This window comes from Odocoileus virginianus, chromosome 17 (assembly GCF_023699985.2).
Source record: "Odocoileus virginianus isolate 20LAN1187 ecotype Illinois chromosome 17, Ovbor_1.2, whole genome shotgun sequence".
Classification (NCBI taxonomy): domain Eukaryota; kingdom Metazoa; phylum Chordata; class Mammalia; order Artiodactyla; family Cervidae; genus Odocoileus; species Odocoileus virginianus.
In genome coordinates this window covers 36,578,748-36,593,791 of record NC_069690.1, presented here as the reverse complement: position 1 = coordinate 36,593,791, position 15,044 = coordinate 36,578,748, and the positions used below count along the sequence as shown (strand labels likewise).

General features: G+C 38.7%; 1 protein-coding gene across 2 annotated transcripts in view; it reads right to left on the bottom strand.

Moving 5' to 3' along the window:
* Positions 1-15,044, bottom strand: part of SKAP1 (src kinase associated phosphoprotein 1) — a 296,312-nt gene that overhangs the window by 47,891 nt on the left and 233,377 nt on the right. The window lies entirely within an intron of this gene.

Genomic DNA, 15,044 nt, shown 5'->3' with positions numbered 1-15,044 from the left:
TAACAAACAGAAAGTCACCTTAGTAAACATATTTTTATTAAGTTCACACAAAGAAAGCTAAGCATAGCTGAAATTGGCAATAATTGCCAAATCCCAGTTCTGTCAGTGTCAAGGGAAAAGTCTAGGAATGGAAGAAGCCTTTACACAGAGAAGATCTGAATCTGACATCAGCTTTTAATTGTATGCTGCTAACACTCTTGGCTTTCAATCAGCCTCGTTAGGTACAAATTTATTGAGAAGTCAAGATCCTAATTTGTCTTCCACCACTAGGGTTTATATTTATTTTACAGAAGGGAGGGGTAGAGGTCAGAGACAAAGAGGAAGGAATTTCGTTCTCAAAAAAATAAACAACAACAAAAACAATTAAAAACTCTGTACTTAATTAGGAGAAATGAAGGGAGTGGGCTAGCATAGTCCTAATATTCATTCTTTTTAGGTTTGGGGACTAAACCTTTTGCTTCTATGCTGTTTCCAGCTTAGTTTCAAAAATGTAGATCAGAAGAGCTTTTCTTTTTTAGCTGAGTGCCTGATTTTTTTTCCTATTTGTTCTTATTTTCAACTTCTTGTTCATGGGCTGTTTCCATTTGTGTGTTATGCAGTTAGCAAACTCTGTGGCTGCTATAAATCTCCTGGATGGGTCTCCGGGTGCACACATGAGACGAACAGCAGCAAAGGAAAGTTCATCTGTCTAGGATTCTTTCATTTCTCCCACCCTTCTGAAAATTCTAATATCTCTTTGAAAATGCTCTCCAAGAAAATAGAAACAGATCATACTGAGGGTGAGGACCTGGTACAGCTAAGAAGGCCCTTTGAAGGAGAACCTATCCTCTCTGCCATGCTGTCAAAAAAAAAATTGCTCCTAGAGATCCAAAAATTAAATGAAAGACACAAGGGATAAGAGAAACAGGATCCTTTAAGCCTGGAGTTTCCATCTTTTCTTCCCACCATTTTTTTCCCCTTTTTTTAAGGTTTTGTTAAACTTAGAGACACAGTTTCTTGTTAAAGATGCCGAGAGTCTGAATCATAAAAGACATGTTAAACGTTCTATTAGAATTCAAACCTCCTTTTTTAATGCAAATCTAAATGCCATTTTATGGAACATCTATAATTATGAAAATGGGAAGACATTGCCTCGTGTGCGGGGAGAGTCTGTGAGTATGAATATTACATTAATGGGCCCACACCAGCTCACTGATCCTGCTGGCAGGAGCATAAAAAATGCTTGAGTGAAACTTTTATTTAGATGTTAAGACTCCAGGCCCCAGCGGGGTGACAGAGACAGTCCCTGTGAGTTGCCATCCGAGAGAGAGCTTGAATTGAATTACCCAGGGGGGAAGGAAGTAGTGATGAGCACTGCTTCGCTTATTTAATTTCATTTACTTTCAGTACATTATCAGCATGAGGCTTTTCTCTCCCCACCAACTGAAACCCAAGAATGCCACCACCAAGAAAACAAAGACATAATGCAGCAGAGATGTTTGAATTCAAAGTCACTAATTTTAGGAGACTAGGGACAGCACCATCACTACCTTCTCACTCTAAAAGTCACACTTGGTTTGCTAAAATTAGGCACTGAATGAGTTGCTGAATTTCCTCTCTTGGTCATCCATCAACAAAATTCTGAATACGAAGAGAGCTGGAAATACAGTATTTTATATGCTGTGTTTTTGTAAGATGTGTTATGTTGCTTTCCTATCAGAGGGAATCTGTATTGATGAACTCTCTTCCCTGCATTCCCTTATGGGCAGTGGGAAAAAACGGGATTATAGGTGAAATTTGGAATGGCTAGGGAAAAAAATCAGATCAAATCAATTTTTATTCTGTTGATTGTCTTCTATGTCTAAGGCACTCTGTGATGAGTGCAATAACAGAATTGTTCTCAATGTAAAGTTGACTCTGAGCCCAATCTTATTACCTCCATGACCTATTAGATAAACCCAGATGGGATCCAGATCAATCTCAATCCAAGGTGAGAAGCCAATGTGGCAATCAAGTTCTCTCCCCTTTCAGTGTCAGCTCAGGGTCTCACTGATCAAGAAATGGTGGTCCTGAGGATATACACATTAACTCCAGTCTTGTGTGATGAGGCTGGAAGAGCCCTGTATGCCTGAATTCACAAGTGAACCGATATGCAGAGTTACTAAATATGTAATAGAAAGTATGTAGATGTTTTACAGGATGGTAATAAAAATATCATTTTTATTATCATAAAGTTGGAAGGAAGAGGCCACAAATAATTGCATGAGTTGCTATTTTAAGGCAAAACATTTAAGTATATAATTTAAAAAAAGAAATCAAGGCTTTTTGTCCACTACCTAAAAAAGATATCACCACCTTGATGGAAAAAAAAAAAAGAAATGATTTAGATTTATTGGGAATAAATTGCCCTTTGGATAAACCTAGGCGTGTATCACATTATATCAGCACAAAACAGAATTGCATTAGTGTCATAATCTCTCTCTACTACTGCACTTAACTAAATCTCTCAGAATAGCCCATATAAAGAAAAGATTCACTTAGCTGAAGGATGTGGGGCTATAAAGATAAGATCAACAGAGAAGAGTGTTACCCAGAAATGATGGCCACCCAACTTTCATGACAGATGAAGATAAAAGAAATTCTCAGACATCTTTCTTTCCCCATCCAGATTCCTTTAAACCCTGGATCCCACCCATACCTCCTCTGCAGAGTAGAAGTCCATCTCTCAGCACTAAGCATGACTCCTTAGTTAGCCACGCACAGCAACAACAATGGGGGCCCTTTGGAGTGTGATACATTTCCATAAAGTAGTCAATAAAAAAGACACGGGAGCTTATGTGAGTCACGGCCTATTTAATCAGCTGCATTCTAGCCCACTGAGAAAAGAGAATTGGAGAAATCAGTTGGCAATACCACAGCACAAGGCTAATAGCACAAGAGGCCGCACAATTTCTATTGCAAAAAGGTTGCAGCTCTTGCAGAAAAAAACAGTCCCCACAAACTTTCATTATAGGTACTGGCTTGGTTTCTTGCCCAATCAACCTGAAATGAAAATCAATTATTTAAAAAATTCCATCTTTTGTTCAACATTCTCCTCTCCCTAAACTGGACTTCTATCCTCTCCTTTCCTTTTAATCCAAGTTCTTTTCAATTGTTTGAAAAAAGTGACCAAGTCAACTCCATCCTGGAGATAGATAGCTACCTGGGGTGAATTTCAGGCAGGATGAAGTTAACCAGTTTCTTTCATTAAAGTACCCATGATATAGGACCTGGGATTTTGGGGGATGAGGTTGGATAAAATCTAAAATTTGAAGGTTGGGAATGGTCAAGTTCCATTTGTGATTACAATTCACTCACAGATCACTGGTATGTGTGTGCATTTGCAAAATGACAAATATACTTCACAGTGTCTCAAATGGACAAAATCAAAGGGGATATTGCAGGTCAGGTAGGGTGGGAGGGATAGGAGTCTCCTGTCTGGTGGTTGTTAATCTCCATCATCACTTTGCAGACAAAGGTCTGTATAGTCAAACCTATGGTTTTTTCAGTAGTCACGTATGGACCATACATGAGAGTTGGACCATAAAGAAGGCTGAGCACCAAAGAATTGATGCTTTTGAACTGTGGTGTTGGAGAAGACTCTTAAGAGTCCCTTGGACAGCAAAGAGATCAAACCAGCAATCTTAAGGGAAATCAACTCTGAATATACATTGGAAGGACTGACGCTGAAGCTGAAATTCCAATACTTTGGCCACCTGAGGCAAAGAGCCAACTCATTGGGAAAGACCCTGATACTGGGAATGATTGAGGGCTGGAGGAAAAGGGGGCAACAGAGGATGAGATGGTTATCGACTCAATGGACATGACTTTGAGCCAACTCCGGGACACAGTGAAAGACAGAGAAGCCTGGCATGCTGCAGTCCATGGGGCCGCAAAGAGTTGGACATGACTGAGCAACTGAATAATCTGTTAGTTAAATCCTCTCCTTTGTTTCTGGTTTCTGAGTCCTTTTTATTAATAAGTTCATTACTATTTTTCTTAGCTTCTTGCATTTCTGGATTACTTTTTGCTTCTTTTCTCAATTTTCAGGAACCAGTCAATAAATGACAGTTTGAGGTGTTTGGCAGGAAGTGTTCATCTTCTACAAATGAAACAGGGACAACGGTTTCAATGATTCTTCCTTCATTAGTCCCTTGGGACAGGCTTACATAAGTCTTGATCTGCTATGGTTCCATTCAATATCCACTTGAGTTTACATTTATTTCTCACATTTTACAGTCTTTGTGCTTCGCTTATTAAGGAATATAGACTAACACATGTAAGGTGAAAAATTCTAAGCCATTAATAATAATAGACTTAGGATCTAAGAGTTTCAAAGACATGGAAGCCTTTAATCTCATGGAGAAAAAAACTGTATAGCAGATGAAAGGCAGGGATTGAACACAAAGTACTTAACCAAGTTCTTCAACAAACTGTGGCATAAACTAAGAAACAAAATAAGTGCAATTGGAGCTAGACTGAAGGACGTCAGAGAGTGGTAGAAATCACACATATGGTTAAAACCAATGCAGGAGACAAATATTCAGGAGATCTTGATGGACCCTTGTTTCCCCTCCAGTATTTTAAGGTCTTTAAAAAAAATCTGTTAATCCAGGTAACAGATCAAACTGTGTAAAAATCTGTGGAAGAAATTCGTTACACTGAGGATACAGAAAATTCCCAGTAGAGTCTAGGCCAGAAGTGCTAAGAAGAAAATAGATAATTGATGTATAAAATTATTAAAACTAATACATTTTAATAAAAATGTTTAAAAAAAACCCTAACAGGTCTTAACCTGCATTTTATCAAGCATTTTCACATTTAATTTGAGCTCCATAGCATCCCTGTGAAGTATGTATTACTACCATTTCCACTTTACAGACTAGGAAATAGGCTTACTGAAATTACAGGACTTGCTGAAGGTTGCTCAGCTGGAAAAAGCCCAAGCACTTTCCACCACCCTGAGTTTCAGCTGAAGAGACACATTCAGAAGTAGCTGAGGAAAGAAAGGGTCTTCCCACCTCACTTGCCCACAAGCGATCTCATTTAAACATGGAAAATGTGGGACTTCCCTGGTGGTCCAGTGGTTAAGACTCCAATGCAGAGGGCACAGGTTTGATCCCTGGTTGGGGAACTAAGATCTCACATGCTGTGGGGTGCAGCAAAAAAAAAAAAATACGGAAAAAGAAACAGACACAATGTGCAGTTATTCCAATACTTTAATATAAAAAAATTACTTTAAGGTCCCGTATTTCTCATTTACTTTGTAAGGTACTAGATGACTAATCTATAGAATTGTTTTTAGGGCAAGTCTGTGTGAAATTCAAGAGATCAACAGATATGTGGAACAAAAATGAAAGAAAGAGAATGAAATAAAAGGATACACAAGGAAAAGAAAATGCAAGGGAAAGAAACCTGGAGCTCTCAAACAGTGCTGCTTGAACACCAAGATTTGAAAGGCCTCTGACACAAGGGAAGAGGGAAAGGGAAGCCTGGTCCACTGTGGGGCTCATGCAGGAATCTTGGACATGATTCATTTACTCTTTAAAGAAGAAATCTTGGTTTAAAAATAAGGAAGATTTTTAAGTAAAATATCCAAATTGGTTTCTTTTCATAAAACAGTCCATTAATAATGCCAAGCTTGTTTGTTGTTTAGTTGCTAAGTCATGTCTGACTCTCTTGTGACCCCATGGACTGTCACCGGCCAGGTTCCTCTGTCCATGGTATTTCCCAGGCAAGAATACTGGAGTGGGTTGTCATTTCCTTCTTCAGGGGATCCTCCCAGCCAGAGATCGAACCCGTGTCTCCTGCACTGGCAGGCGGATTCATTACCACTGAGCCACCAGGGAAGCCGCAATGCCCAGCTACAAGGTAACATACAGAAGCGATTAATGTTCATGGCATATGAAGAAATTTCTTGTCTCCACAAAAAGGCACTACACTAATTACCACAGACGCCTGTGGTTTTCAGGGATGCTCCTCTTCCATGTCCTTACTTTCAGTTGGATTTTACTTACAAGAAGTGAAAGTTTGGGAAAAAAGGCCTTCCAACTCTAAGTATGATAACTCCAACGCACCAGTTCTAGCATCTAAATAAATGGGAATAAACAACAGCATCCAGTAAGTAAACAGTTCATCTAATTCAATGTAATAAAACTAATTCAATATAATAATTTAGTAATTCTCAATCCTGGTATTAGGACACCAGGGCGTCTTTTGATCAGTTGATGGTATTGATAGAAATGGCAGCGGTTTTGAGTAATTCACTTTAAGAATAAGAATGGATTCAATGCTTTTATATAATAATACCATCATTTACATTCAGTATGCTTTCTTAAGGGAAAAGTCAATTAAAAATAACTTATAGTGTATTTTATTTATGCCACAGTCTATGGTGATTAAACACATTTGATGTAGTACTGTAATCATGGCAATCAAGAACTCCAACAGAGCTTTATTTCCTTGAAAAAAAAAAACTGTGTTTCTTCAAAATCGTGGGTTTTTATGGAAGTGGGTTGGACATATAAATGTTGGTGGTCATGTGCTATGGGGAAAAAGATCGAGAATTCATGTAATCACCACAAAAATGGTATAAACCCAGAAAGTCTCTTGTGTCTTCTGATTTTATTAATGACATGTATCTATAACTTGGAGTTTCCCTGGTGGCTCAGATGGTAAAGAATCTGTCTGCAATTCAGGAGACCTGGGTTCGATCCCTGGGTCAGGATGATCCCCTGGAGAAGGGAACGGCTACCCACCCCAGTATTCATGCCTGGAGAATTCCATGGACAGAGAGGAGCCTGGAGGGCTACAGTCCACGGGGTCACAAAAAGTTGGACATGACTGAGTGACTAATGCTTTAATTTAGTACCTTTAGCTTTATTTTCAATCCTAAGAATCCATCCTTAATACTGAGCCACAGAGATCCAAATGACCTGAATTCCTTTTAGCAGCCAAACCACAGTAAGTGGCAGCAGGATAAAGTGAGAATCCTGACCCAAATCCAGACAGTGATGCTTCAAATGGCTTCGAGATTCTAAAAAGGAGGAGGAGAGGATTTCAAATGCCAAATTGTTTTTTTTTTTTTAAAACAAATCTCGAAGGATCACTGTATTCTCATCTCATCTTGAGATAGGCCACTTTTATACATGTGTCACTTGAGAGTGTTTATCTTTAAAAATGAATGACAAAATATTATTTTCAAATATATTTACTTACTTCTCTACTGGATTATGATAAGAACAGGGAGAAAAGGAAAGAAAAAGAGCCCTCCCTGGGTTTGGGGTCACTTTTCAACTGGTTTAACTTCTACCTGTCCACCATACTGTGGCCAGAAATCATCTCCCTGAAACGCATATCTGGCCCTGTCACATTCCTGTTTACAGCCTTGAATGGTTCTCCCTAGCCTATAGGAGGAAACTCAAACTCTCCATCTCTTCAAAAACTTTAAAACTTGGTCTCACCCTATCTTCCAGTTTCATTTTGTCCTAATCCCTTATCCTTCCTAATACTCCAAACAATAAGTGACAGGCTTTGCCTTCTGGAATATGGCATGTATTTTATACTGCCAGGCCTTGGCTCATGCTGTGTTTCTTGGTTGGGAATTTCAATCTCTTATCACCATTTTCTGAGGAGGGAGTGCTCCTTTAAGACTTAATTCAAATGTCACATCTCTTCTAAATCTTTCTCTATTTCTCCAAATAGAATTATATCCTCCCTTTTCTGTGCTCTAATACCATTTTCTATAGGGTACTATTATAGCACAGTCTTGGTTTCCAGAGATTCTAAACCTTTCCCCCAACACTATCTCTCCATTCTTGTCTCTTTGCTTAGATGTACATAAGACCTTAATTACTATTAAAACTGCTAGAAGCCTGAATGAGGAAATAGGAAAGGGACTTCCCAGGAAAAAGAATGTAGCGGGGGATCTTGGTAGAAGGCAATAGGGAGGAAGGTCTAAAAAGGGAAGGAGGGTAAAAATATATCTTGCATTCACAGGCAGACAGAGAGCACTTTGAAAAAAATTAAATGAACAAAATATCATAGTGCCTGGATTGAAATGAGGGAACAAAGAAGATCCAATACAGCTGTGCCCCAAGGAGATGCGCCAGTGTTTGCACCCCAAGTGCCTAGGTAAGGAGAGTAAGAATTACTGATAGATTGAGGCAGAGCTGGAATGGCTGAGACCCATCGCAAGGCAGGGCTATACTGTAATTGTTGAACTGATGTGGGATAAAGAATAATCCTTCCCTAAAATACACTCAGTAAATTCCAAGGAGTTTGGTGCTAATTATTTAACTTCTTGAAGCCTAAAGAAAACCTGTGGTGGGAAGTCAGGTTCCTTTCATAGAGGGCAGATTGATTCATTAGTCATATACTCATATACCTGTTTCTCTCTGTAGCCCCAAGGGCCTTGCACACACAGTAGGTGCCCAATAAATGTTTGTTAAACTGAATTGAAACCACTTCCAGCCTTATGGGACTTGTGGTCTAAGAAGGCAATATGGGAGTGAATATTTGTTAGATAAATCACTTCCACCTAAGCCACAAACAGTAACTTTTGTTCTGCTGTATATTCACTATTTTAATCTTAGGGTTGGTACTGTGAAATAAGAAAGTAAAAAAGAGAAAGAAAGGAAGCTTTAGCCTAGAAAGCCAGGAGAAAGTAGCGGGTGAAGAAGTCAAGAGAAATCACAGTGCTAAGAATGACGGGGAAATGGATAAAGAGAATTTTGGGGAAAAAATTAGGAAAAAATACCATGAACCTCAAGTGGAGAGAACTAAATCTCCCAGCTGATTGCATAGCCTCATCGAGATACCAGTTCTCTTTACCTCAGAAGTTATTTATCTTCAGGAAAGCATCAAAGGATGTGTACAGAGAAAGTCATAATGGACAAAGACGGAGCCAACCACAACAACTTAACAAATGGATAACTGAATATACTTCAGAAAACAGCTATTGATGGCAATTTCTGAGCTGCAGGCCTTGAGTGGCTGAGAACTTGGCCCTTTCTTTCCCATGTTTTGTTCTTTTATTTCCCTGAAAATTTTATTTTCTCTTTGAACATCACAAGTGTGTTTGTTTGCATCCTACACACAAACATTCTATGTGTGTCTGAGCACTTGACACTGCTGATGGTGAAAGCTGCATGGGGACTAGTATACTAGAATCCTGGAATCTTTATTTTAGTTATTCTCCAAACCAAAAGATTTCAGGGAGGAATCCAATAATAGTTAATTTTGCCTTCTCCATGTTTCTCTAGTGAAAAACATTCAGATAACATCAGAGCACTGCATTGAGAAAACTTTTAAAGCAAACAAAGCAGAAAATAAAAAAGAAGACTCAGGAACTAATTATTGTGATTCTCTGGGGGTATTTCAGGGTGGGTGATCTAATGAGAACTCTCATACCCCATCAGGAAGAACTTGATGGGAACGCAGTGATCTCAGCAACGTGGCTTTGACCTGGGATATATCAGCTGTTGGACAAAGGGCCACTACCAAGCCGGACCTCGCTCCCAGCCAGCTCCCTGGGTATCTTTGTGCAACCATATGGGATTGGTGACAGAAAAATGATGGCTGCAATAAGGAACCTTGAGGGCAAAAATCACCGCCTTTCAAGTTATACATATGAGATTTAAGATCTTTTTTGGTTCTTCTGTTTCATCTGACAGAACTCAAGCAAGTTTGAAGTAAGTTGAACTTTGCAAGGAAAAAATTAGGGAGGGGAAAATGAGGGTGATGTTGCTAGACCCGAAAGTTTCCAACCAAATCACCAAGTCTGTAATTGCAAAATAAAAACACTAAATCTCAATATCTATTTGCACAGCTCATTAACTAAGGGCTCACACTCAGCAAATGGGAAAAAAAATAAAGGAAAAAACCTTCAGTACCAAATACATTTGAAAAGTTACTGTGGAGACCTGTCTTTCCCTAGGATCTAAATTAGGCTGTTGTCAGATGCATCTGTCTGTCTGTCTTTACTGTTTATGTGGGAAGCAGCAAGTTGGGATGAGGCAACGCATCTTTTGTCAGGCTGTGCTGGAGAGAAAAAGAGAACATTCCTTTCTCCACTGAGTATTCTGAACATTACAGCAGGCGCTCGACCTGCTTTGCTACTGGGACAACATGATTTACAATGTGAAAAGGGAAAACCTAAATCACCAAGTAATGAAAACATTAAAGTTAATGCATCACAAGTGAGGAATTTATTACCATTAACTCCAATAAACAGTTATAAAACACTTGTCCTTTCCTGTCCATGTGCAGGGACACAGACACTGGACTTCATTAAGCTCAACTTTCTTTTCTTCTTCACTAGACCAGTCATGTGTGTTTGAACCAACCACCATTTATTGTTAAGTGGACTGGTTCATTTTCCAGAACTGCAGAAAGCTGAAGGCACATCCATTTTGCTTCACGGTGCTTGGTATAGACGGATGAAATAGCGAAGTTTAGAAGACATGCTGCTCGGTATGGCTATATGAGTTTATTTAAAACTCCCTAAAATGTATGTCCGATAAAAACAGAGTAACTCTTCCAAGCAGCCTTTCTCAGAGGCAGGTATATAAGTAATAATGCCTGGCGAGGAGGGTGGCATATTGGATGCCAATGCATGTCAGGTGCATTTAGCTGAATAATTTTTCCCTTGTTATTGTTTGGTATAGCACCTTAGAAACCCGAGATGGAAACCCATTTCCTTCCAACATCTTTCTCTGTCACAGGGGCATACCAGTTTATTACCTTCAGGTTGTTCATGAACAAAAGAGGGTGCACATATTGGATGGCTAAGGTAGATTGGTTCTGGAATCATTTATTTTAGAGGAAAAAAAGAACTATAGTGTCTTTTTGGAAAGTCAACTCTAATCATGGAATTGCCTGAATGTTACAAAGCAGATGGGAGGCAGCATGAAATTCAGGCTTCCCTGACCAGTTATAATAGTAATGAAGATAATACTAATACTTCACATTTGGATAGCCTTTTATTTAGTGTTTGTAAAGTGCTTTCCTTAACATCTCTTTGATTCTGATACAGATAGAATGGGCTCAATAGTCTAACCTTTAGGAGTTGAAACTGAAGCTCAGAAAGGGTAGAAGACTCTCATGCAGCTGGAAGGAAAGAGAATCAATACACAAATTCAGTGTTTTTTTAAGCTCCGAATCTAGTACATTTTTGGTTATATTATGTTACGACAAACATTTCATGTAATGAATAATGCTCTAGTCATAACTACAATGTAGTCAAGATGAAGAGTGTTTTAATTCTAGATTTCTCGGCCCAGATGGTTTTTAGGAACCCTCTGTTAAGCATGGCTACATTACTGGTACTGCAGGATGGAGCCTGGGAATTGTCCAGGATGTCCAGCTTTGAAATGAGGTCTGATTTTTGGCATTACCAGAAAAAGGCAGGTACTTGGATAACTCTCCTGTTGGGTGTCCTATGGGCCAAACTATGTAGAACATATGAAAGAAAGGACTAGAGAGGCTCTGATGCAGAACCTGAGCTGTGTATCCTGCATTGCCAGCACCAAGATTTCCATAAGTAAGACCAATTGCTAAAAAGTAGTATAATTTATGGAGGTAGTAATCACTATTTTAGCATTTCCATAAGGTACCCTAATGAAGAACTCTTAGATGAAGAGGTTACAGGTCTCATCAGAAGTGATGGAGCAAATGACCCTGCCACTCATTTTGCACATAGGGAAATGAAAGCCCAGCCAGCTGTGATGCCGTTATATAATTCACTCAATGATGCCATTATGTGACATCATCCAAGGTAATGTGACTAATTTGTTGTAGAGTTGAGAAGAGAAATGGAGTTTTCTGACTCCAGTTTAGCATCATATCATTCTTTCACTCCCACAGTCAGGAAATGATCCTTCTCTAACCCTCGTTTGACACACAGTACAGCAGAAAGTGGTAAACCATCCTGAAAACAGGTGAATTAAGTAATAGTCTCTGTCCCGAACACTGAGGCTCCTAGTCTTCTTTTACTGTTCAGTTCTAAAAACCCTGGAATAACCTAACTCTACACCTAAAGCAACTAGAGAAGGAAGAAATGAAGAACCCCAGGGTTAGTAGAAGGAAAGAAATCTTAAAAATTAGGGCAGAAATAAAAGCAAAAGAAACTAAAGAGACCATAGCAAAAATCAACAAAGCTAAAAGCTGGTTTTTTGAAAAAATAAACAAAATTGACAAACCATTAGCAAGACTCATTAAGAAACAAAGGGAGAAGAACCAAATTAACAAAATTAGAAACAAAAATGGAGAGATCACAACAGACAACACTGAAATACAAAGGATCATAAGAGACTACTACCAGCAGCTCTATGCCAATAAAATGGACAACTTGGAAGAAATGGACAAGTTCTTAGAGAAGTATAACTTTCTAAAACTGAACCAGGAAGAAATAGAAGATCTTAACAAACCCATCACAAGCAAGGAAATCGAAAATGTAATCAGAAATCTTCCAGCAAACAAAAGCCCAGGACCAGATGGCTTCACAGCTGTATTCTACCAAAAATTTAGAGAAGAGCTAACACCTATCTTACTCAAACTCTTCCAGAAAATTGCAGAAGAAGGTAAACTTCCAAACTCATTCTATGAGGCCACCATCACCCTAATTCCAAAACCAGACAAAGATGCCACAAAAAAGGAAACTACAGGCCAATATCACTGATGAACATAGATGCAAAAATCCTTAACAAACTTCTAGCAAAGAGAATCCAACAACATATTAAAAAAAATCATACACCATGACCAAGTGGGCTTTATCCTAGGAATGCAAGGATTCTTTAATATCCACAAATCAATCAATGTAATACACCACATTAACACATTGAAAGATAAAAACCATATGATTATCTCAATAGATGCAGAAAAAGCCTTTGACAAAATTCAACATCCATTTATGATTAAAACTCTCCAGAAAGCAGGAATAGAAGGAACATACCTCAACATAATAAAAGCTATATATGACAAACCCCACAGCAAGCATCACCCTCAATGGTGAAAAATTGAAAGCATTTCCCCTGAAATCAGGAACAAGACAAGGGTGCCCACTCTCACCACTACTATTCAACATAGTTTTGGAAGTGTTGGCCACAGCAATCAGGGCAGAAAAAGAAGTAAAAGGAATCCAGACAGGAAAAGAAGAAGTGAAACTCTCTCTGTTTGCAGATGACATGATCCTCTACATAGAAAACCCTAAAGACTCTACCAGAAAATTACTAGAGCTAATCAACGAATACAGTAAAGTTGCAGGATATAAAATTAACACACAGAAATCTCTTGCATTCCTATACACTAACAATGAGAAAACAGAAAGAGAAATTAAGGAAACGATACCATTCAACATTGCACCAAAAAGAATAAAATACTTAGGAGTATATCTACCTAAAGAAACAAAAGACCTATACATAGAAAACTATAAAACACTGATGAAAGAAATCAAAGAGGACACAAACAGATGGAGAAATATACCGTGTTCATGGATTGGAAGAATCAATATTGTCAAAATGGCTATACTACCCAAAGCAATCTATAGATTCAATGCAATCCCTATCAAACTACCAACGGTATTTTTCACAGAACTAGAACAAATAATTTCACAATTTGTATGGAAATACAAAAAACCTCGAATAGCCAAAGTAACCTTGAGAAAGAAGAATGGAACTGGAGGAATCAACCTGCCTGACTTCAGACTATACTACAAAGCCACAGTCATCAAGACAGTATGGTACTGGCACAAAGACAGAAATATAGATCAATGGAACAGAATAGAAAGCCCAGAGATAAGTCCACGAACCTATGGTCACCTTATCTTCGACAAAGGAGGCAAGGATATACAATGGAAAAAAGACAACCTCTTTAACAAGTGGTGCTGGGAAAACTGGTCAACCACCTGTAAAAGAATGAAACTAGAACACTTTCTAACACCATACACAAAAATAAACTCAAAATGGATTAAAGATCTAAATGTAAGACCAGAAACTATAAAACTCCTAGAGGAGAACATAGGCAAAACACTCTCCGACATAAATCACAGCAGGATCCTCTATGACCCACATCCCAGAATTTTAGAAACAAAAGCAAAAATAAACAAATGGGACCTAATGAAACTTAAAAGCTTTTGCACAACAAAGGAAACTATAAGCAAGGTGAAAAGACAGCCCTCAGATTGGGAGAAAATAATAGCAAATGAAGCAACAGACAAAGGATTAATCTCAAAAATATACAAGCAACTCCTCCAGCTCAACTCCAGAAAAATAAATGACCCAATCAAAAAATGGGCCAAAGAACTAAACAGACATTTCTCCAAGGAAGACATACAGATGGCAAAAAAACACATGAAAAGATGCTCAACATCACTCATTATCAGAGAAATGCAAATCAAAACCACAATGAGGTACCATTACACGCCAGTCAGGATGGCTGCTATCCAAAAGTCTACAAGCAATAAATGCTGGAGAGGGTGTGGAGAAAAGGGAACCCTCTTACACTGTTGGTGGGAATGCAAATTAGTACAGCCGCTATGGAGAACAGTGTGGAGATTTCTTAGAAAGCTGGAAATAGAACTGCCGTATGACCCAGCAATCCCACTTCTGGGCATACACACCAAGGAAACCAGATCTGAAAGAGACACGTGCACCCCAATGTTCATCGCAGCACTGTTTATAATAGCCAGGACACGGAAGCAACCTGGATGCCCATCAGCAGACGAATGGATGAGGAAGCTGTGGTACATATACACCATGGAATATTACTCAGCCATTAAAAAGAATTCATTTGAATCAGTTCTAATGAGATGGATGAAACTGGAGCCCCTTATACGGAGCGAAGTAAGCCAGAAAGATAAAGACCATTACAGTATACTAACACATATATATGGAATTTAGAAAGATGGTAACGATAGCCCTATATGCAAAACAGAAAAAGAGACTCAGATGTACAGAACAGACTTGTGGACTCTGTGGGAGAAGGCGAGGGTGGTATGTTTCAAGAGAACAGCATCAAAACATGTGTAT